The following is a 26,390-nucleotide window of genomic DNA, read 5'->3' on the forward strand; positions in this document are numbered from 1 at the left end:
ATGAGATCCCAGAAGGGGTTTGGCTATATACGACTTATTTCCACTAAAACTCGAATACTTTAAGAAGTACAAAAGACAAAAATACGAAAGTAGTATCTTTGATTAAAGTAAAGAATCCTCTATAAATATTGCTTAAGGTTCCAAATAATCAAAGTAGAAATTTCTAAGTTATCGAGGTTTAAGTCCAGGAAGTATGTATGTGCCATTAAAATCCAAACATCTCGAGAATTACTTGAAGTATGACCATGAAACAAACGCCATCTTCTAAACCAATCTGTTCTTTATAAATGTTGGTTAAGGTGCTGAACTATCCAGGCAAAACTTTCCAAAAAATCCAGCCTCAACTCTAAATGAGAGCCCAAGAAGGGTTTTACCTATACCCGATCTATTTCTACTAAAACGCAAATATCTTTGGCACTGTACAAGATAAAAATATGAAAGGAGAATCATCGTTTGAGGAAAACAATGGACTACAAAAGTTGTTTTGGGTCCAAATTAATCCAAGTAAAAGTTTACAAGTTATCGAGGCTCAAGTCTAGGAAGTATGTCTGTGCCATTAAAACCCAAATATCTCGAGAATTACTTGAAGTATGACCATGAAATAAACGCCATCTTCTAAACCAATCTGTTCTTTATAAATGTTGCTTAAGGTGCCGAACTATCCAGGCAAAACTTTCCAAAAAATCCAGCGTCCACTCTAAATGAGAGCCCAAGAAGGGTTTTACCTATACCCAATCTATTTCTACTAAAACGCAAATATCTTTGGCACTATACAAAATAAAAATCTGATAGTAGAATCGTCGTTTGAGGAAAAGAATGGACTACAAATGTCGTTTTGGGTCCAAGTTAATCCAAGTAGAGGTTTCCAAGTTATCGAGGTTCAACTCCAGGAAGTATGTATGTGCAATTAAAATCCAAATATCTCAAAAATCCCTTGAAGTATGACCATGAAACAAATGCCAACTTCTAAACCAATCTGTTCTTTATAAATGTTGCTTAAGGTGCTGAACTATCCAGGCAAAACTTTCCAAAAAATCCAGCCTCAACTCTAAATGAGAGCCCAAGAAGTGTTTTACCTATACCCGATCTATTTCTACTAAAACGCAAATATCTTTGGCACTGTACAAGATAAAAATATGAAAGGAGAATCGTCGTTTGAGGAAAAGAATGGACTACAAAAGTTGTTTTGGGTCCAAGTTAATCCAAGTAAAAGTTTCCAAGTTATCGAGGTTCAACTCCAGGAAGTATGTATGTGCCATTAAAATCCAAATATCTCGAGAATCACTTGAAGTATGATCATGAAACAAACGTTATCTTCTAAACCAATCTGTTCTTTATAAATGTTGCTTAAGGTGCCGAAATATTCAGGAAAAATTTTTCATAAAATCCAGCGTTAACTCTAAATGAGAGCCCAAGAAGGGTTTTAGCTATACCCGATCTATTTCTACTAAAGCTCAAATATCTTGAAGAGTTTTGAAGTTAAAAATATGAAACTAATTGCATAATATCAATGAAAGAATTCCCTAGTAATATTTTTAAAGATACAAGACAATTGATGTACTAGTTAGTGACCAGAGTTATTTTAAGTAAATGACGCAGTTGTAATTAATTTTTTTTAAGTCAATTTATCTTCAGGGCTCGAAATTATTGTTTTCTTGAATTAATAAAGAAAATACAAGACAGTCTAAGTAAAACTTCCCGAGTTATCTGGCTCCCAATCTAAATGCCAAGAAAAATATTTCTTTAACCTCTAAACCTCAAATATTTTAATAACTACAAAAGATAAAAATATGAAAGTAGTATCATTGGTTGAGAAAATAAGTGTCCTACAAATATTGATCCGGATTCAAAATAATACAAGTTTCCAAGTTATGCAGGTTCAACTCCCGGAAGTTATGTTTGAGTCCACTATAACCCAAATATTTCGACAATTACGTAAAATATAAATATAAAATTAATGCCTTTTTATAAACAAAACTGTTCTTCATGAATGTTGCTCAAGGTGTCAAACTATCCAGGCAAAACTCTCCAAATTATCCAGCTCCAACCCTAGCTGAGAGACCAAGAGTGGTTTTCCTATACTAGAAACTATTTCTACTTAAACACAAATATCTTAGGAACTACAAACGATAAAAATATGACAGTAGTATAAGAGTGCGCTAAAAATGTTGTTTTGGATTCAAGAAAATCTAGGTTGAAGTTTTCAAGATATATAGCTTCGACTCTAGATGAGAGCCCAAGAGGAATATACCCGACCTACTTCTACTAAACCTCAAATATCTTAAAAACTAAAAAAGATAAAATTATGGGAGTAGTTCCTTTGTTTAACGAACAGAGTACACTACAAATGTTGTTCTGGGTTCAAAATAATCCAAGTAAATGTTTCCAAGTTATCCGGTTCCAAATGGAGGAAGTATGTCTGAGCCATAAAAACCTAAATATCTCCAGAACTTGTTGAAGTATGACTATGAAACAAATGCCTTTTTCTAAAGAAAACTGTTCTTTATAAATAAGGTATTATACAGGCAAAAGTTTGCAAGATATCCAGGTATAACTCTAAATAAAGGCCCAAGAAGAGTTTGCCTATACTCGACTCACTTCTACTAAATCTCGAATATCTTGAAGAGCTTTGAAGATAAAAATATAAAACCAGTGGCACAATATCAAAAAGAGAATTCCAAAGAAATAGTGTTTAATATATAAAACGATCCAAGTAAAACTTTCCGAGTTAGTTAGCTTCCAATACAGATGCCAATAAAATTATTTCTTTAGCCACTAAAAGTTAAATATTTCAATAGATACAAAAGACAAAAATATGAAAGTAGTATCTTTGTCTTGGAAAAAAGCGCTCAATAAATGTTACTTTGAGTTTAAGTAAATCCAAGTTGACGTTTCCAAGTTATCTGGTTTTTAATCTAGATAAAAGTGTATATAAAAGTTAATAAATAGTACATGAAGAATAATCCTAGTGTTTTCAAGCTATCTAGCTTTACTACTACTAAAACTGAAACTTCTACTTAAACTAAAATATATCATAAATCACCAAAGATAAACTTATGAAACTTTTGACATTAGATTAAGAAAATAACATTCTACAAATTTTATTTAAGGCAAAAAAGAGTCCAAGTAAAAGTTTCCAAGTTATTCAGCTCTTAATCCAGATAAAAAATTAAAAAAAGTATCTTGATTATCGATAAATATCCTAAAAACTACACAAAATAAAAATATAAAATTAATAGAATTTTATTAAGTAAAGAACCTTCTAAAATTTTCATTCAGTATAATGAAAAATCCAAGTAAGTGTTTATATGTTGAGCTCCTAATTTAGACAAAACAAAAGTGTTCTTACCCTTGACCAACTTCTACTAAAACTGAAATATCCCAAAAACTACTAAAGATAAAAATGTGAAACTTTCGAAATTAGGTTAAAAAAATAATAATAACCTTCTACAGATCCTATTTAGGGCAAAAAACAATCCGGATTAAACTCTGCAAGTTATCCAGCACTAACTGTAGATGTGAGCCCAAGAGGAGTTAGCATATACCCGACCTATTTCTACTTAAACTCAAATATCTCAATAACTATCAAAGATAAACACATTAAACAAATTGCAGTATATAAAGAACAGTATCCGTCATAATGTCTTAAAAGCATTTGATAATATTGCAACTGGAAACATATTAAAAAAAAATCCGTAAATACCCACCACGTGCATATTGTAGGCATATCAAACTGAACGCTCACACAAGAAGTCATAAATGCAATCCTAAACTACCATTATTTAAATTACGCGTCAAGTGTACGTCTTTGTTATTCAAATAAGACGCCATTTCACTCTAACAGCTTGCCAATATTAATTGTTATGCAGGTCCACCCGGTGCCATAACAAATAATTTTTTTCAGGTGTCAGATTGGGTTAGTCGATTAGGAATGGAAGCTGCTTTAAGCCAGTTTATCGACAATAAAGTGGTGCATTGGATATATATATTTTTTTTTTGTTAAAAGTGGGTGGTCAACTTTCGTTATATGAAGAAAAGTGTACTTAAGTCAAAGTCTATTCACCGTGTATAATGTAAATCTCATTTGCGAAGAGAGAAACCGATCAAATCGAAGCCGGCAGATGAATTCCCATGTTTCAGGAAATAAACAATCATCATGGTACCACTCACCAATGCAATCGGTACCGTTAAAAAGCAACAATAATTTAACATGGTGAGCGACCTACATTTTAGCATAAAAGGTACCAATAATAGTTTTCGAAGTAACATTGTTTACCACGGCTGTTACACAATGGCAGGGAGGTGTGTCCGAACAGGTCCGAAAACAATGAAATATCATAAGGTTTGATGAGCGATTTGCTCGGGGTAAAACTAAACGAGTTCTTGAGCAATTAATTCAATAGAAAAATTCTGTTATTTATTACGATTGTTTATGGCATGCTTGGGATATAAAACGCTCTTTTTTTAATGTAAAGCCATTGGTTTCATGTTTTTATCTTGAGTAGTTTTTTAGAGACATCTCTTATGGACTTTCATCTGAACTAAGAGATGAATAACTTGAAAACTTTTACTTGGATTGTTTTTGGTGCTTAATAAAATTTGTTTAGGGTTATATTCCTAATCTAATGTCAAAGTTTCATATTACTATCTTAAGTGGTTTTTGAGATTTTTCAGTTTTAGTAGAAGTTGGGCATGTGTAGGATTACTTCTCTTTTATCTGGGTTTGGAGCCAGATAACTTAAAGGCTTTTGCTCGGATCATTTTTTGCCCTGAATAAAATTTGTAAAAGGAGATTTTCTTAACCTAATGACAAAAGTTGCATATTTGTATCTTTAGTAGTTCTTGAGAAATTTCAGTTTTAGTAAAAGTTGGTCGGGGTAGGAATACTTCACTTCTGCCTAAAACTTGGATTTTTCTTTTAGGTCGGTACTTGCGATATAATTTCTTGGACTTTTACCGGGATTAGGAGCAGGATAACTTGGAAACTTGGATTAGTTTTTGACCAATTTGAAGAATGTTATTTTTGTAATTTAAGGCCAAAAGATTCATATTTTTATCTTAAGTAGTTAATGAGATAATTTAGTTTTAGTAGAGGTTGGTCGGGAGTAGGAATATTTCACTTCTTGCATTTTTCTTCATCCTGAATGGAGTTTGTAGAATGTATTTTCCTTGATAAAACTCCATTAGTTTCATAATTTTGTTATTAGTGGTTTTTTAAATATTTCACTTTTACTGGGCATATGCCAGTTGTTGAAATATCTTTCTTGGACTTTCATAGTGATTTAAAGCCGATTAATTTGGAAACTTTTACTTGGATTATTTCTTGTCCTAAATAAAATTTGTAAAGGGTTATTTTCCCAATTCAATACTAAAAGTTTTATATTTTTATCTGTAGTAATTTTTGAGTTATTTCACTTTTACTGGGCATAGGTCGGTCGTCGAGATGTCTCTATTTCACCCATGTTTGGAGACGAATAACTTGGAAAATTGAACTTGAATTGTTCTTTGTCCTGAATAAAATTTGTATAAAATTATTTTCTTAATGCAATGTGAAAAGTTTTATATTTTTATCTTTAGTAGTTTTTGAGATATTACAATTTTAGTAGAAGTTGGCCGATGATTAGGGATACATCTCTTCTGTCTGGAATAGAAGTGAGATAACTAGAAAACTTTCACTTGGATTGTTCTTTATCCTAAATAGAATTTCTAAAAAGTTTGTTTTTTTATAAGATTTCATTAGTTTTACAATTTTAATTTTAGTAGTTTTTGAGATATTTCACTTTTACTAGACATAGGTCGGTTATCGAGATATTTTTCTTGAACTGGAGGGAACTTTTATTTAATTCTAGGCACCCGAGTGCGTTTAACATTTTAAGAGAGATAGAGAGAGAAAGAGCAAGAAGCTCCAACTTAATTGCCTGGAAGAATTTTAATTTTTTTTTCCAAGAACTTGAAAGTCTTGCCTAAAAGTATTTTTTTTTTAAATTTTATTTAATTGAATGCATACAACGGAGAGAGAAAAAAAATTCTTGTCTTGAAAATCCTTTTATTGCATTCCAGGCACTTGAGTGCATTTAACCCTTTAAGAAAGAGAGAGAAAGAGAGAGTAACAATTTTTAACTTATTTGCCTGGTAACTTTTTTTATTATTCCAGGCACTTGAGGGTATTTAACCATCTGGGAGAGAAAGAGAGAGAGTATAGAAGCTGGACTTAATTCATTTACTTCGAAGAATCCTTTTTTTTTTCAATTCTAGGCAATTGAGTGCATTCGACCACATGACTGAGAAAGAAAAAAAATCACGAGAGTTCAAGTCAATTTCATTAAAGAATTTTTTTTTTCTAACCTTCATCCGGATTAGGACCTAAATACCATAACAACTCTTAATTGTATTAATTTTCCAAAATGGCATTTATAGAAGGTTATTTTTCTTAATTCAATACTAAAAGTTTTATATTTTTATCTATAGTAGTTTTTGAGTTATTTCACTTTTACTGGGTATAGGTCGGTTGTCGAGATGTCTCTATTTCACCCATATTTGGAAATGAATAACTTGGAAAATTGAACTTGGATTGTTTTTTGTCCTGAATAAAATTTCTAGAAAATTGTTTTCTTAATGCAATGTCAAAAGTTTCATATTTTTATCTTTAGTAGCTTTTGAGATATTATTATTTTAGTAGAAGTTGGCCAAGGAGTAGAGATACTTTTCTTCTATATGAAATAGAAGTGGGATAATTAGAAAAGTTTCACTTGGATTGTTCTTTATCCTAAATAGAATTTCTATAAAGTTTATTTTTTTATGAGATTTCATTAGTTTTACAATTTTATTTTTAGTAGTTTTTGAGATATTTCACTTTTAGTAGAAGTTGGTTGGAAGCAAACATAGTTCACTTCTGTCGGGATTAGAAGCCAGATAACTAATATTTACTTTGATTTTTTTTAACCTAAATAATAGAATTTGTAGAAGGTTATTTAAAGGTAAATTTAATTTAAGGCAAATTTTATTTAATTTTGACAATAAAAAACATTTGGGTTTCCTATCCATTAATATTATGCTTTTTATACTTTCTTTGCAAAATAGAATTTTCGATATAAGATCAATTTCCAAAATTGTTTTTTTTTATAAACTAATAATAATATTGTTTAATTAAAAAAAATTAATTAACATGAATGCCATGTCTATTTAAGTTATGCATAAATTATTAGTACGTTCATAATATTTAAATTGCACTACAGATATCCCATTAATTTATTGATAGACAACATTTAAAGCATAAAAAATCACAACCGTAGTAATATCATTTAAATAATTTAATATAAATGAAAAACTATTCAATAAAATATTTAAATTAATTTATTATTTAAATTATTAAAAAGTTTTTGAAAATTTTGTTGACAAAACTAATAAAATAATTTAAAAAAAAGCCCAATACAGAATACAATGAAAACATAAAATATAGATACATACCAATAATATTTGAACAATAAATTAAAATTTGTACGTGGACAAAATATAAATGAATTTTTATTTATTTAATGTTTTTATTTATTTTTTATTTATTTATTTAAATGCTTTATTATGTATACGTAAATATTTAATTTACTGAAAGAAAATCTAAACAAAAAGGCATAAAATTAAATTATTGAAACAAAAGGATTAGGCATCATGTGCATTTAAGTTATGCATGGAATAACGGTAATAATTAACTTTTTCTACTTTTTTCCTGTAAAAAAGCAAACAATTAAACGACCGAGTCTCATGTTCATGTATCTCAATGGTTTACTCAATAAAATCTAATACTCCTTATAATTTAATTAAAATTTAACCAACTTTAATGTAAACCAGATCCATTTAAGTTATGCATAAATTTTCGTCCTTACTTATAATTAAATCGTTTTAACGATCTCAATCTCTTAAAGATTTTAATCAAGTCAAAGTGAAACCTCGGCCAACGCATTGTATGCAAGAACGTTTGCTCACTCTCTCGTATATGTAACGTACGTGTTGTTTTGTCAACCTGTTCGTTAGCAATGTACCAATAAAGCAAATAGTTTCTTAGAAATAGGAATTATAATATTAAGTAACCGCATGTAAATGTAACCCACTTACAGATCATTAAACGCCACGGGAATAATTACCAATAAATTTATCTGTTATCGGCCATTTACCGAGCTACTGCCCGCCATTATCAGCTAATTATTGCAATTAGATGAACTCACGGATGCGACTTTTATATGGGGGGACAAAAATTGATGGCGAAATGACAGTAAATTATATAATGATGGTTTCGGATTCAGATAATACGGTAATTTAATGTGGGTTTTATTGTCGGTTTTGATGGGACTCATAACGTCCTTAAAATGATAAGAATTGTTTTTTCGGTATCTGGGTAAAAGCAAAACTGATTGGGGGTTTATTAGGCTACCGTCATAAATTTTGCGATCATTTCAAGATTTATTGGCTGAACATGCATAACTTAAATGGATCTTATGCCCAAAATGTGCTTTTATGTTGTTTCGCTCACATGCCTATTAAAATATGGCGGTGCAAGGAGGATGGAATTAGTCCTGTGAATCTGAAGAACCAATTCTATTTAAATAGTTCTATGAAGAGCAGACTAAAAAAAAATTGGAATAATTGATATTGAGGTTTAAAAATACCGGTCTGCGATTGGTTAATATTAAGTGTACTGGCAATTAACTTTTTATTACCAGGTGAGCAATCAATATTAGAGCGATATAAATAAAGATACGTTGAGCTCACTGAAAAGATAGCGTCCTTAATTCAGCAAAGAAGAAGAAGAAGAGGAGGAAGAAAACGAAGTAGACGAGGATGAGAAAAACCAGTACTACGGAGCAATTAATTCTAAAAGGTTTTCGCAGATATTATTGGAGATAAGTGGGCGTAGCTGAGCCGTTGTTTATTCACCGCACACTTTATTTTTTAAACATTTCTAGAATGTGTTACAAATTTTTCTGAATATAAATTGATCATTTTCTATTATTATATCGAATAACTTACGAGCGAGCTCCGGACCAACGATAAATTATTGGTTTCTCATTCGGTATTCACACCACTGCACTGGTCGGATATTCCATTTTTTTTTAGGTATTATGAATAATTAACCGGCTTATGTAATCAGATTCCGTTTTTTTATAATAATAACTTAATAATTGAAAACTTTTAGGTTTAATGTGATTTATGCATAATTTGTATAATCTAGTTCTACTAAACGTGAAATATTTCAAGAACCACCAAAGGTACAAATATGAAACTTTCGGCATTTGATTAGGAAAATAATTTTCTACGAATTTTATTTAGAGCAAAAAACAATTCAAGTAAAAGTTTTCATGTTATTTTGGTCCTAATACTGATAAAAGTCCAAGAATCAAAAGTCCACAGATCAATTCAATGTCGAGTAACTCAATAGAGCACAAAAAGCATAATTTTAATGGATTTGACACCCTAATGTTCTTTCTTATATTTTATTGTTAAGATTAAATAAATCAGTATATATTTTTAAAAAAATTAAGTTTTATGTATTTGAGTACAAAAATTCAAAAATAACTAATAATATAATTAATGTAATGATAATATAATAATAATAATATTTATTTAGCAAATTGCTACATATAAAATACAAAAAGGTTAAAATGACAAAAATTTAATATAAAAAACAAAACATGGATCTAGAAACAAACCATGGTTTTAGATTTAAAGTGTAGTTTTTATTCCCATGTTTTATTTCTAAACGCTAACATTGCTAAAATGGAAAATGAACGTTATTCATTCGAACATCTTGCAGACATCCATTTTGTTTATGGTCTTGCTGATGGTAACGCTCATGAAGCTTTAAGATTGTATCAGTTAAGGTTTCCTAATCACCGACTCCCAAATGTACGAACATTTTCAGAGTCACATCTTAGGGAATACGGTAGTTTTCGGACCCCCAGGAACAATGCAGGCAAACCGCAACAAGCACGAAATCCAGTGACAGAGAAGAAAATTTTAAAGGCCATCGACGACGATCCTGGCCTAAGCACCCAACAAATAGCTCGCGATTTGGATGATTCTCATGCAACTGTCTTGTATCCATACCATATTCAAAGAGTTCAAGCTTTGCTACCTCAAGATTTCCCAAGGCGCTTACAGTTTGCAAGGTGGTTACTTCAGAGATGCGCGAGAGATAATAATTTTTCATCAAGTATTCTATTCACAGACGAAGCTCATTTTTCGCGGGAAGGGGTGGTGAATTTTCACAATGTGCATGTTTGGGCAGCAGAGAATCCGCACGAAATTAAGCACTGGCATCTCACCACCAGAAGCACTTTAGCCTTAATGTATGGGCAGGTTTAGTGGGAGATGAGTTAATTGGTCCTTCCTTTTTTTCTAGAATTTTAGTTGGCGACACTTATTAAGACTTTCTACAGCACCATTTAAATGGTATACTAGACAATGTACCTTTAAATGTGCGAGCGAACATGTGGTTTATGCATGACGGTGCCCCCCCTCATTTCCGCATAACAGTGCGTGACTATTTGAACTTTGTGTTTCCTGAGAGATGGATTGGTAGAGCAGGCCCAATACCATGGCCTCCACGCTCCCCGGACTGCAATCCTCTGGATTTTTTTTTTCTGGGGATATGTAAAAAGCCTCGTCTATAATCCTCGTCAAGTGCCTTCGCTCGAGGTCCTAAGGCAAAGAATTATTGATGCCTTTGAAACAATAAGAAATACTCCCGGAATTTTAGAGCGAGTAAGACAATCTATGAGAAGACGAATTGAGGCTTGTATTGCAGCGGGGGATGCGATGCACCTTTCGAGCACTTTTTATAAAAAAAAAATTTTTGTTTCTCAGAAGTTTATTATTTATTTAAAAAATAATTAATTATGTTAAATAATTTTTTAACCAATTTATGTATTTTTATAAACCGTCATTCTTTAATGTAAGTAATTGTTCATCAATTTATTGAAAAAACCTCAATAACAAAGTTTCAACAACAGCAAAACCAGTCTACCTATTTATTGTTAAATGTCGTGCCGCTTAAAAAATGTCCTAAAACAAATAGTCACAGCCTTTTACTTAATATTATCTGTTTAAATTTTAATTATTACGTTATTGGTAGCCTTTTATTAATCGGTGATTTTCTCAAAAACTATTCGTATTATCAAAAAAATGTAAGAGATATAAAATTTAGATTTTTGTATGGCTCATATTCTGGTGTAGCTTAATTTTTAAAAAAATGTATGCGTACATAAAATTTTGGCCGTCAAAAGTGTGCATCCCCTCAGCTTACCTCTTAAAATTAGTTTTACGCCTTTTCTAAGATAAAGAGTAAATAGACCGCCTAAAATAACAGGGGTATTCCAAATTTCGTTAAATTTGATGCAAAACTGTAGACACAGTTTTAAAAAAATTTTTTTACACTTCTTGCGATGGCTGTAGCTTGAAGGGGGTGCATTTTAGGACCCATGCTTATAGGAAAAAAAGTCATATTTTTACCTTAGGAATACGCCCTTAAAATATATGTAGAGAATTTTGAAACACCCTGTAGAGCATAGTATCATCAGCAAATAAAATAATATTTGATTTTTGAGCCACCCTAACCATATCATTAATGTAAAATAAAAACAATAATGGACCCAGAACAGTACCTTGGGGCACACCGACATCGACATTTACAGTTTCAGACATAGCATTATTAAACTTCACACGTTGTAACCTATTACACAAATAAGACTTTAACCACTTTAAAAGGTTCAGCTTAATTCCTATGTACTCTAACTTACCCAACAATATATCTCTATCAACAGTTTCAAACGCCCTTTTAAAATCCAAAAACACAGCCAACAAATAATTACCTGAGTCAATTGCCTTTAAAAAATTATCACAGATATTCAGAAGTACAGATTCACATGATAGACGTTCATGAAAGCCAGATTGGTTAGGAATTATAATTTGGTTGTTATCACAGAACTGCAGTGATTGCTCTTTTACACATACTTCTAAGACCTTTTCATATATAGGAACAGTATTGATAGGACGAAACTCATTAGACAACTTGGTATTTGGCACCTTTGGGACAGGAATAACTGTTGATATCTTCCAGGACTCAGGGAAGACGCCACTTGAAAGTGAGGTGGTTACGACGTCCAGCAGCCTATTTCCAGCAACATGAAAGACATCACAAAGAATCTGTTTGGAGATGCCATCTTCACCCCCGACTACATTCTTTAGAATATTAACGACTTGTCTCATGTATAATTAAAATATTTAACAGAATGTATAATTAAGACACCTAACTGTTTATTTTTTTAAATAATTTACATTTCCGCTGATTATACATTTTGTTTTAATTTAGCGTATCCTACAAAAAAATTTTTATAAAAAAAAAATTAAATTTATTATTTTTTTTTAATTAAATTTTATAGGTACTTAAAATTTTTAAAATCATTTCATTTGGTCATTATCACATTATCTCATTAAGTTTTTTTTTTAAATTAAGACTTGCATTTCACATTTGTAAGTCAAAAGTCATTTAAAAGAAATTAGTCCCAATTTGCAATAGTGAAAGTATACAAAAATGGTAATATAAAGGGCATAATCTTAATGGATATGACAATCATTTGAAATTTTCTTCGCTAAGCTAATCGTGAAATCGATACATCAGTTCAATAAAGTAACAAGTCCAAAAATTTCAAATTTTACTTATTATATCTATGACTATCAGAATCTATATTTTTCTTATTTCTATAATGTAACAACTCGACTTGCTACGGTAGAGAAATATATTTAAAAATATATATATTTTATTATTTTAGTAATGAGGTGTATTTTGAGTTGCTTTAGTATTTATAAATTAATAAGACAGTGATGATAACCAGTAAAATGTAGCAGCTAGAAAATATAGACCATCAGCATCCGATTTATCTGATTATGATAGAGATGATATTGGAAACGAAAATTTGTCAACAACCATAAAATGGACTAGAAAAAGGCGAAGAAAACCTGATAGTTAGAAGAAAAAATTAGATTTATAAATACATTAAAAAAATAATTAAAGAAAAGAAAATGAAAGAATTGTGTAACGAAAAGTCATGAATCAATTGTTCAACAAAAATATCCGATGACGAACGTAAATCGTATTTCTTACATTTCCCAAATTACTGCAACATAAAAGATGAGTAGTAAAAGATCTAAAAATCTAAATTACACCTTACAAGTTGAAGATAAATTATACCAAGTATGCAAAACATTCTTCGAAAATAATACGTTATTCTTAACCAAACTACATAACAGCAACAAAAAATAGATGAATAAGGATTTTTATCACTAAATCAACGAGGAAGACATGGTCTTAGGAGACCATATTCAAAAAATCCCATTATTGCCAGGAATGCACAAACAAATAATACGTATATACAAGCTTAAATATTACTACAATGTTTTATACATTTTTAATAAAAAAGCTTTTTAGCTTTTTATGTCCCCAAAAAAGATCAGTGTGGACTCTATGTCACCTACGTAAATGAAAATAAGGAACAAAAAAACGAAGTTAAAAGTAAATGTTAATATTATTTAATGAAAAAAAAACTATGCCGTCAAGGAAAAATTAATAATATTAAATTAGGTGACAACAACATTGAAGTTTTGTGTTTTGATCTTCAGGCTGTAATTATTTATTACAGTAGTGAAATTAATACTTTTTATAATTTACAAAAAATGGATTTTGCTTTTTTGGCATGAAGGAATCGCTAAAACAGGAGCAAATGAAATTGGCAGTTCTGTGTAAAATTTTTAAAAGAGCGAGTCATGAGAGAATAAAAATATAATTTTCTGTCCTGTTATATTTGCACAGGCTAAGGTGTACCTGTTTTGTATAATGCATGAAAATAAAGTGTAGACAATCATACATAATTTTTGAAAAAAGGACGCATTCATATAGCGCGCACAGTACATCCCTGCAGAGTGGGCAACCATTTTTAGATCCCCAAAAAAAACTAATATGCCCTTGATTTTAACAAAATAAATTTTCAGGATGTTTATGATTAATTCAGAATTCTTTTTTTTTTCATTTTCAATAGAAAATATAATATTTAATAATATTTTTAACGACTCATCGAAAATTGAAATTTCTATTACTATAAATAAAAAATATCCAAAACTTAAGCATCGTTTATACCCAGACTTTTATTTGCATACTTAAAAAAATACAGTAGAGAAAAATATTTTGGCTTATAATGCATAAAATTCAATATTCTTTATTTTCTTAAATATCCATCATTTTTATTTGTTACGTTATTGAATTGAGGTATCGAAATATGTTAAAAAAATTAAATTTAATCAGAGGGAATTATTTACTAAAATGAACAAAAAAAAACAGAAAAAGAATAATACCTTATAATTAAGGCATAATTTAAATAGACATGGCATCACTTTTATTATATATATTTTCTTAAATTAAAAGTTGCATTTAAAGTCTTTATCAAATTATGTTTACTACAATGTGATCTTATATTATAGTAAGTCAAAGGTATTTAAAAAAAAATTAAACCTGTTTTGCAAAAGAAGTATAAAATAGCATAATCTTAAGGAATATGACGGCCAGTTCTATATTTATTCATAAGTTAATTATAAAATATAAAAAAAAAAAAATTACTGAAAAGAATTACTGAAATTGATAAATAATCAAAGCATAATTTAAATAGACATTGCATCCTATTTATTCGATTATTTAAAATAAAATTTATATTTAAAATTGGTAAAGGTCTTCAGCAACAAGTCTTTAACATATTTTTATTTTTTTCTTTGAATTTCTATAGATATTTTAAATGCAGCAGCAAAAGTCAATACTAATTTGCAAAGGAAGCATAATTTTATTGGATATGATGCCCAAATGTTCTTTTCTAATTTTTTATTGACAAAATTAAATATATTTTTAAAATATTTATATAAAACCAGTATAAATTAAAAAAAAGGAAATTTTATGTTAATTTAATGATAAATTAATTGAATATCAAATTATATTAAATAAGCTTGACATTGTAATTATTGTATATACAATTTGTAAGTCTCCAGCATTAGATTTCTAAATTATATATTTTTTTTCTAATTTTCCAAGTAAATCAATTATTTTTACTATACAAAAAATATATATACAAATATTTATTTGTGTATATGTGTAATTTTGTATTAAAAATCAATCCCACATTGCGTTATTTCCTAATTATTTATTGTTAAAATTAATTATATTCTGCATAAATAATCAATAATTAAGGCATAATTTATATAGACGACTTCAATTTATTTTAATTTTTTAAAATTAAAAGATGCATTTAAAATTTCCTAAAAATCTCTAGCAATAAATTTTTAAATGATTTTTTGTAACAATAAAATCAATAGTAATAAGACATTTATTATAGCCACCCAAAAATAAGAGCAAATAATTATAGAACATAAAACTATTAAGTAAATCAGCTTTTATAGAATTTAACCAAATAATTTATTAATTACAGTTATATAAGTTATTTAAAAAAAAATTAATCCCATTTTGCAATCAAAGTATAAAAAATATGATAATCATTTCTAATGTTTTTTGCTAAAAAAATTGTGTTAAAAAAAATTATTTAAATATATTTATAATATAAAGAAAGGAAAATTATATAATAAGTTTTAGTAATACTCAAAAGCCTATCAGGAACGAACATTAAAACTTAATAATACGTACATATATTAATTATTATACCCAATTATTTCATAAAAAAATTTGAAAACCTTCAATACAAATTTGAATTTTCTAACACCCAAGGATGAGCAGCCTAATTGATTTTTACTATAATGTCATCTTCTAATAAGTCAAAGTCATTAAAAAAAATAATCTTTGAGTACAAGAGTTTCAATATAATTAATACATAATTAAACTGGCGCTTTTAATATGATAATGTCAGTATTTAAAAAATGATTGTTACATTATTTAAAAAACACTCATTTTGAGTAGAGATTGACAACACCAGTGATAAAACGTAGCCTTGTCTTTCACCCTTTTCTATATCAAACTGCTCAATAATTGACAAGTTACCCAATCGAATTGTTACTCTCTAGTTCCAGTACAGATACTATTTAATGAAATAGACCCAGGTCTTTAAAGTACGATATTAGGAGAAACATAAAGCATCCTAAAGCGTCATTTGCCGATACTTAAGAGGGTCATTTATCCGAAACGATCCATCAAAATAAAATCGCAAGCAACGTCATGCCCGAAACGAACCTACGGAAGAAAGAAAGAAAGCAAAATGGCTTAAGCGAAAGCAGAGAAATATTGTTTTTCATATAGTGCGGGACGTTAACACGGATGTATAAATAATACGTGCTTGCGGGAAGCAACATTCGACAGGACCACACTCGGGCTTATGGGCATTTTGCTTTTATTATTATTATTTTTATCATTGTACGCGAACGTAATTGAAAGTAACATAGTACATATCGGGTCTTCGGAGCCTTATTTAACTTATAAATCCATAGAATTGTAACTTAAGCAGGATCAGTAGTTAAAGGCTTTCGATAGATCATAGGCGGATCAATCGAATTAATGCATAATTTAAATGGATGTGACCCCCAAAAAGTTTGTAGTTTTTTATTTGTTAAAATTTTTACTGACTAATCTAATATACACAACTCCTTCAATAAAGCACTCTAATAATTAATTATTATTTCCTCTAAACACTTCTCATACACCTTGGCAAAGTTATTATTGATAACACTTATGGGGCGATAGATGTCAGTCTTTTAACCGCCTTTATCAATGTTTTAAAAATTAAATTTGTTATATAAGTTAGTGATATATATAGGGATGAACATTTCTTATAAATCTTGAATTTATTTTATCAATTCCAGCGGTAGAGAAAATATTGAAGATATGACATTTTGTGGAAATTTTTTTATTCTCATCCTTCATTTCTTGACTCCTATTACTAGTAACTTGATTTGTAGCTTTATTCATTATTTTATTTTTTTATATTATAATAGGATCCTTCAAATTTTGATTCATAAAAATCATTTTTACATTTATTAATGAATTTACTTAAGGAATTTCAATACATTCTCTATTGGCGTTTCCTCTCTAGACCAAAGTCTTTTATTAATTATTCTTTATTTTTTATCAAACATATAATAGCAGAAGTTATTCACGGTTTAATTTTTTGATTTGCTTTATATATAATTTTTTTTTTCCAAAATATAGATAGTGACAAACAAAGAAAAACAAGAGAAAATAGAAACAAAAAACTGTACCTTAAATTGGCGTGTGATAATATCCTATTTAATATTGTTTAATTTCTAATTTAAGTTTCTCCCAGTTACTTAATTTAATTTTAATTTTAATTACCTATATATCTACGAGATTTTAAGTTTGACAAATTTTTTTAATGAATATATAGATGAATAGAGTTTTACTATATTAACATATTTGAATTAGAACAAAAGACATTTGTTCACAATAATGATTGTGTAACTACTTAGATAAATTTCGTTGATATATCAGGCACACAAGCTCGATAATATGTGAACTGCCTGGAAAATGTTTAACTTTATTTCAGGTAGTTGATCGTGATAATACTTTAACTGCCTGGAAACTTTAACTGCCATAAAAGTGGCAAAAAGTAATAAGACAAATTTTTGCCATTTTAGAGTTCTCTTAACCCTTAAAGGTGTGGCTTTAGTACCAAATTAATTAATAGAATCAAAGGCCTTAGATGGGTCGCAAAAGATCTAATTAATAAGAAGTCAATTATAGATAGAAGAATAACTGTAACAATTCATTATGAAGAAATTATAAAATGAGAGTCGTTTCCATTTAAGTTATGCATAAAATCTACATTCCTTTAATTTGCTTGATTTTACTTGATATTCACGATAATGATGGTTTAACTACTTGGAAAATGTCGTTGATATTTCAGGCACACCAGCACTGAGTGTGAACTGCCTGGAAAATTTTTAATTTTATTTCAGATAGTTGAACGCGATAATACTTTAATGGCCATGAATGTGGCAAAAATTATGACACATTTTCGGCATACTTTTAGAGTTCTCTTAACCCTAGTAACAAAATAATTAATAGAATTAAAGGCCTTGGCTAGGTTGTAAAAGATCTAATTATACAGGTTGTATAGAAAGTTATATGGGGTCTACTTAAAAGCCAAACTGGGATATACAGATCATCTTATTTAAATTTAAGATAGTCATAACTTGACAAATTTCTTTATCAATTTGAAGATTGATGATATTATTATATATTAGACACATTCAAGAAAATGTTCATGTAAATAACTGCAACAATTTATTATGAAAATTTATAAAATATGAGTCGTATCTATTTCAGTTATGCATAAAATCTACATTTCTTGAATTAGGTTTGTTTGTTTACTTGATGTTCACGATAATGATGAGTTTAACTGCCTGGAAAATTTTTCTTTTTATTCCAGGCAGTTGAGCTGAACAACATTTTAACTGCCTGAAAAATTTTAGGTTTTATTCCAGGCAGTTGAGGACTACAATAGTTCAACTTTCAGGAAAAACTGTATTTTCCTATTCCTATTTTACATTTATTGAATTAGATTTGCTTGTTTGCTTAATGTTCACGATAATGATGAGTTTAACTGCCTGGAAAAATTTTCTTTTTATTCCAGGCAGTTGAGCTGAACAACATTTTAACTGCCTGAAAAATTTTAGGTTTTATTACAGGCAGTTGAGGACTAAAACAGTTCAACTTTCTGGGAAAACTGTATTTTCCTATTTCTATTTTACATTTCTTGAATTACGTGTGTTTACTTGATGTTCACGATAATGATGAGTTTAACTGCCTCGAAAATTTTAGCTTCTATTCCAGGCAGTTCAGGACTAAAACATTTCAACTTTCTGGAAAAACTGTATTTTTCTATTTCTATTTTACATTTTTTGAATTAGGTTTGTTTGTATGTAGGTTTGCTTGTTTACTTGATGTTCACGATAATGATGAGTTTAACTGCCTGGAAAAATTTTCTTTTTATTCCAGGCAGTTGAGAACTATAATATTATAAATACTTTTTTATATTTGTATGTTATTTTATATTGTTTACAATGGATAAGTTTATTGGGAATTTTCAAAATAAAACGTATGCTTAGTGGAGAGTGTTTACAATTTTATTGCCAGATTTAAATGTTTTTACTTGAATATTTCCAGTTTGACCCTAAATTTTGACAAATGTATTTTTACATGTCTGACACACTTAAAATTCGCCATTTCAAATTAAAAATTTTAATATATTATACAATCATGACGATTATAATAAAAATTACAAAATAGAAAAAAAAAATTAGTTCTACTGCCGGGAATATTGAAAAAAATTCCTTGACTGAAAAAATTAACTTTAAATGCCTGAAATGAGGAAAATTGTGTTTTACTACTTGGAAAATGAACTTTAGATTCCTAGAAAATGAACTTCAGATGCCTGGAAAACAAAAATATAATTATGTAAAACTAGGAACTTGAAGTACTTGTAAGGAAAGGGTAATGAGTTATACTGCCTGGAAAATGGAAAAAAATTCAATGACCCTCTAAGAAAACAAAGAACTTTAAGTGCCTGAAAACAGGAAAAGAATTATTTGTCTGTTTAAAAAATTAACTTGAAATGCCTGAAAAGAGGAAAATGAATTTCGGATGCCTGGAAAATAAAAATAAATTGTTTTTCTGTCGAAAAAAGTTAACCTAAAATTCCTGTGATAAAGAAAAAATTAGTTCTACTGCCTGAAATATTAAAAAAAATTCCTTGATTGTCTGAAAAAATGTAATTTTAAATGCCTGAAATGAGGGATGACTTCAGATGCCTGGAAAATGAAAATAAAATTGTTTTACCGTCAAAAAAAATTAACCTATAATGCCTGTAAGGAAGGAAAAATTAGTTCTACTGCCTGGAATATTCAAAAAAATTCTTTGACTGTCTGAAATCATTTACTTTAAATACCTAAAAAAATTAAAGTTAAACTTTACTGATTGGAAAATAGCCTTCAAACATTTGGAAAATACAAATAAAATAACTTGTCTGTCCGAAAAAATGTAAGAAGGAAAAAATTAGTTATACTTCCTGGAAAATGGAAAAAATCTTTTAGTATCTGAAGAAATGAACTTCAAATGCCCGTAAAAAGGAAAATTGAGTTTTACTGCCTGTAAAATGGAGTTCAGATGCTCGGAAAATGAATATAAATTTATTTGAATGTCCGAAAAAATTAATTTTAAATGCCTGGAAAAAATTAAAATGCTTGTAAGGACGGAAAAATTAGTTCTACTGCCTGGAATATTTTAAAAAATTCTTTGACTGTCTGAAAACATGCACTTTAAATACCTAAAAAAATTAAAGTTAAACTTTACTGATTGGAAAATAGCCTTCAAACATTTGGAAAATAAAAATAAAAGAGGAAAATTAGGTTTTACTGCCTGTAAATTGGTTCAGATACTTGAAAAATGAATATAAAATGCCTGGAAGGATATAAATTATCAGTAAATTTACAAAGAATTAATCCATAGACAATTAATGTAAGATATATAAAAAACCAGGAAACATTAATATAATTTTATTAAGTAAAATAAATATAAGCTCAATATCAAGTTTATAAACAACATTACACCATCACATTTCGGAAATTGCCTGGACCATTTTTAAAAGTAAAAATGCATTATTGACTAACAATTCACAATTTATCATTTTTTTGGGACACACATAAAAGACACACAATTTGATAGCATTACATTTAATGAAAAAATAAACTTTTATATTAACAGAGACGCTTTTAATAATTCAATTAATTTAAAATACCTGCAATAATTATTGCTTTGTTTGTTTTATATGGGTGTGTAGATGTTACGGCTAAAACACGAATAAAATCTAAACTATCCAAACAGAGTGGATAAAATCCGAAATATCGTTGTATTCTGGATTTATCCGGTTAATACTAGTATTTCCCAATGTTTCTTGGATAAAACTGCATAATGCAATAAATATTGAACTGAACTGCCTAAATAGGCAGTTCCAGATAGCGCAAGAAAATGACTGACGTAGAAGTATGTTTGCAAGACGCGATTTAATGAAATGAATTGATATTACATAAAGACTTAAATACATCTTGTATGAATTCTATGCAGTATAGTTTTAAGAGTGGTGAAAGAAGCGAAATTTTGTATGTTAAAAGAAGAAAATAAAAAGTATAAACATATAAAGTACAAATATAACGAAATAATCATGATATACCTAAAACTGTGTGTGGCATGTCAAATGAAACAGAAATCTATTAAAAAAGGGTCTTGTTGTCAAGTCCAATGTGTTTTCACAAATAAATAGTAGATGCCAAGTTGACTTGATCGACATGCAGTCAATGGGTATAAGTTTATTATGGTCTACTAAGACAATTTGACAAAATTCGTCTAAATTAGGCCTTTACAGTCAAAGACGACTGAAAAAGTTGCTAAATATGTACCAGATATTTTTTGTATATTTGTAGCACCGTCCATTTTACAGTAAGATAACGGTAAGTTGAGGTATTTCTATGCGGGTAGTTTGGTAATTAATAATTGTTCTATTTATCTAATATTATACTTTCAACTTTGCGATGTTGCCACCATACAAAAAAGTATAAGTCATTTTGATTTTAGTCACTTTGCTTTCTTACTATATTTCATATAAGATGTATAAGGGCGAGGTCTTTTACTATAGTAAGTAAATTTAAAAAAACCTTTATGTATCAGTCACCCTAAATGTTAGTTTCTTTAATTAGGTCGGGAATTTGCTAATCGCATTATTGAGGAGTTGTGCTTAATGTGGGACGGGCTGAAAAGTGTGGAGCGAGCGAACCAGGACCAAAAAAATACTAACTGGTCAGAAGGACTAAGATTCGTTCAAATAATAAAAAATCAGGCATATCATAAAGGAATTAAACTTTCACCATATAAGGCAATGTTCGGATCTTAAATTAAAGTTGGACTTAAGTCTTACTCGATACCTCAAGAGGTAAAACGTTAATATTGGAATAAATAATATTAACTATATTTATTTAATTATCAGAATTTGTTTGGGAAAATTAAATTTATTTTCAAGTCGAGTTGAATCAAATATTTTAGCCTAAAATATTTTTACCTTTCCAGCCTCCCAGTGAAAGAGGCTATTAAAATTGTCAATTTTTTTTTTGGTGTGTCTATGTATGTCTATGTCTGTGCTACGATTGCGTCAAAAATGCTTGACCGATTTTATTCTAATCTTTATTTGCAAAGGTTGTTTTCTAGCGGTTGAAAAAAATATATAATTTCTAAACCGTTTTCACTAAAAATTTTTTGTTTTCATATTTTGATAGCTTAATTCTTATTAAACTTTCTTGTTATATGCAATTTAAAAGCTTTCGTTTTTGAGGTATTTAGAAAAAAAACGAAGTTGTAGTATTCTTTTAATACGTACTTAGAGCCAAGCTTACTGCGTTGGCTGGGAATGTGTACGTTTCGGTATGAAACTATTCATTTACTTTTTATACGATTCTTTATAAAATGGATAAAAAAACTACTTGTAATTAACATTTTTGGATGTTAAGTGCATGATTATGTTTCATACTATAATGATTTATTTAAACAGGTTATAGAGAGCATCGAAAGAGTTCGTTGGTTAACAGAATTTGTGAATTTTGTTACAGAAAATAACAGGTTCTTTTAATTAGAGATGAAGCTAAAAGCAACATAGAAAACCAAGCTAAGAAAATGAAGCAAATATTGAGTGTTAAATTCACTTCATATATTATAGAGGATACTGTCCGATTAAAAATTCCTGATGTTAATAGAGGAACAGGTGAATTTAGAAATGTTTTAGTGTCAGTAGTGGAAGCAAATGGAGATGTATGTATCGTTTGAATAAGTTGTAACTTATTAATGTATGACATATCTTTTTACTAAAATCCCTAAATGCAAATTTGATAGATTCTTTACTAAATCTGTCATCGAGGTACTCAAATTTTTCCTAAATCCGTCTCTTTTAAATTTTTATCTTTAAATTCTTTTAAGTATAATGATTAGAAAGACATTGTGACACACTTGTCATCATGTTTAATAAATGTCAATATCTTATAATTTTTTTAATTTGCACCTCTAGTAAATCCCAAATACTAAATTTTACTTAAATGCGTCAACCAGAAATAAAATTAGTTGATATATTACTGTTCGGTACGATTCGTTAAGATTTTTTGCCGGCTAGTTCCTCTTGGCGTAAATAAGGCACTTTCAATAACTTACATATACATTTTTCAAATAAGACTATTTTTAGGTATCGAGAGTGAAACAATCGAAGAAATGTTTTCGAGAAACCAGTTCACATTATGTGAGAACCAACACCTCGACATTGATAATGTGTCATCACAAAAGAAATCTTTACGCCAGATTGCTACCAGCCAGTCTATGTCCGGTGGTCAGGGATATAGAAGATGCCATTGTAAAGCAAAATGCATAAAACTGAAACGTTGGTGTAAATCCTCAGGAGTACTATGTAACTCAAAATGTCATTCGAGCTTATCTTGCTCAAATAAGTAATTCTATAATTATTTTGATTAAACATTAATATTTCTTACCTTTTTTTGTCAAAAATTCAAATTTTTTATGTCAAAATTAAAGCACAGTATGTTTGCGTCATTTTGAAATTGGTTCCTTTACTAAAATTGAGGAAGCATTCCAGTTTATTCTAAGGTTACTGTTTAATGCATTTTGGGTTTTTGAAAATCATTGTTTTTTATTTTCATTAATTCTTTTTGATAATGGTCTACAGGTTATGTAAAATTTACCACAAGTATAAGGAATTTTATATATTACATTTTTATTAAATTCATTTTCATTGAAAGGTTTAGTTTTCGTGAATAAATATCGTAATGTGTTTTGTGATTCTTATATTAAATTTTTTAGTTAGATATGTCGTACGTCTCAATGAGTCTAAATTATTATAAATTTTTTTTTACAGAAAATTTCCAAGGAAATCAACCGCCTCCGCCGTCCGGTCTCGCTCAACTAATTTTCCAATTCCCCGAATATTTTTTCCGACCGGTTTGGCCTGTATAGAACCGAGAAATTAGCCACGGCCGGCCGTTGTTTTTACTTCACAGTGTTTAGGCACCGCTCTTGTAGGTATATTCAATTTATATTATTAGAAAAGTTTCTTTTCAGTAAGTGCGTCTAAGTTACGCTCCGGCGAGTTTCACTTTGTCATCCTTTTTGTAGACCCGCGGGCGGTGGTTTGCTTCATCACCGACTTCGAGCCGTTTTTCATCGATCTACTTTTAATTGTTTTCCACTGGACGGATTTAATTCGTGGTCTTCTAACAGTCGTGAGAATTCGTTTCGAGTAGCTTTGAAAATTCAGAGAAAAAAAAATTAAATCAAGACTATAGTTCTCAGTGCAGAAGACCGTAAGCAAATTGGTCTGTTTTATTTTGAGATATGATAAAATTAGTGTTTAAGTACTTACAGCCCAGTGGGTACTTTGCTTCGCCTAAAGCTTACCTGCAAAATAAAAAAAAATTAATTAATATATGATTTATTGTCATAAAAGTTTATTTGTTGACAAAGCTATAAAACGAGAAAATACATATACGCAAACACTTTTGAAGGTTAGTCGATATACAGACCTAAATATAGACTGATATGTAGGGTACCATCTTGGAAAGTCTCGTTGTTTTTAGATTCATTTTTTACTGAAATTTAGTCACATAAAAATTTATAACTCAATAAAGCTTTAATAATTTTTTTTATAATTCACTAAGATTGTAGACTGATATATTGGGTACAATATTGGATAGTTTCACCTGCTTAGGTTTCATCAGTCTAATGTTATATCAATTTAATTGAGACAAGGCTATTGGATTTATTTATTTTTTTTCTAACTGGACTTTGGTCAGATATAAAAATTCATTACTCAATAACGCTTAAGTTAATTTTTTTTAAACTTACTAAGAATATAGACTAATACATTGGGTACACTATTAGAAAGTTTCACCTGCTTAGGTTTCATGAGTCTAATGTTATATCAATTTAATTGAAACAAGGCTATTGGGTTTATTTATTTTTTTTAACTAAACTTTGGTCAGATATAAAAATTCATTACTCAATAACGCTTTAGTTAATTTTTTTTAAACTTACTAAAAATATAGACTGATATATTGGGTACACTATTGGAAAGTTTTACCTGCTTAGGTTTCATCAGTCTAATGTTATATCAATTTAATTGAGACAAGGCTATTGGATTTATTTATTTTTTTTCTAACTGGACTTTGGTCAGATATAAAAATTCATTACTCAATAACGCTTAAGTTAATTTTTTTTAAACTTACTAAGAATATAGACTAATACATTGGGTACACTATTGGAAAGTTTCACCTGCTTCGGTTTCATCAGTCTAATGTTATATCAATTTAATTAAGACAAGGCTATTGGATTTATTTATTTTTTTAACTGAATTTTGGTCAGATATAAAAACTCATTACTCAATAACGCTTTAGTTAATTTTTTTTTAAATTACTAAAAATATAGACTAATATATTGGGTACACTATTGGAAAGTTTCACCTGCTTAGGTTTCATCAGTCTAATGTTATATCAATTTAATTGAGACAAGGCTATTGGGTTTATTTATTTTTTTTAACTGGACTTTGGTCAGATATAAAAATTCATTACTCAATAACGCTTTAGTTAATTTTTTTTAAACTTACCAAAAATATAGACTAATATATTGGGTACACTATTGAAAAGTTTTACATGCTTAGATTTCATCAGTCTAATGTTATATCAATTTAATTATGACAAGGCTATTGGGTTTATTTATTTTTTTTAACTGGACTTTGGGTCAGATATAAAAATTCATTACTTAATAACGCTTTAGTTAATTTTTCTTAAATATACTAGGAATATAGACTGATACATTGGCTACATTATTGGAAAGTTTTACCTGCTTAGGTTTCATCAGTCTAATGTTATATCAATTTAATTGAGAGAAGGCTATTGGGTTTATTTATTTTTTTTAACTAAACTTTGGTCAGATATAAAAATTCATTACTCAGTAACACTTTAGTCAATTTTTTTTAAACTTACTAAGAATATAGAATAATATATTGGGTACACTATTGGAAAGTTTCACGTACTTAGGTTTCATCAGTCTAATGTTTTATCAATTTAATTGAGACAAGGCTATTGGATTTATTTATTTTTTTTAACCAAACTTTGGGTCAGATATAAAAATTCATTACTCAATAACGCTTTAGTTAATTTTTTTTTAACTTACCAAAAATATAGGCTGATACATTGGGTTCAATAATGGAAAGTTTCACCTGCGTAGGTTTCATCGGTCT

At 29.0% G+C, this 26,390-nt stretch overlaps 1 protein-coding gene and 1 long non-coding RNA gene across 3 annotated transcripts in view; one reads left to right on the forward strand and one right to left on the reverse strand.

Annotated features, from left to right (window-relative positions):
- The window catches only part of LOC126741222 (protein dachsous), a 409,897-nt gene that overhangs the window by 194,055 nt on the left and 189,452 nt on the right, over window positions 1-26,390 (reverse strand). The window lies entirely within an intron of this gene.
- LOC126741231 (uncharacterized) lies at window positions 23,104-24,598 on the forward strand. Of its 2 annotated transcripts, XR_007662144.1 has the most exons (3): window positions 23,104-23,269; window positions 23,328-23,586; window positions 24,012-24,598. It is a non-coding gene; the product is annotated as an uncharacterized LOC126741231 (long non-coding RNA). The 2 variants fall into 2 exon arrangements; XR_007662143.1 differs by lacking the exon at window positions 24,012-24,598 and having other exon boundaries at window positions 23,328-23,894.

This window comes from Anthonomus grandis, chromosome 10 (genome assembly GCF_022605725.1).
Source record: "Anthonomus grandis grandis chromosome 10, icAntGran1.3, whole genome shotgun sequence".
In the NCBI taxonomy this organism is placed as follows: Eukaryota; Metazoa; Arthropoda; class Insecta; order Coleoptera; family Curculionidae; genus Anthonomus; species Anthonomus grandis.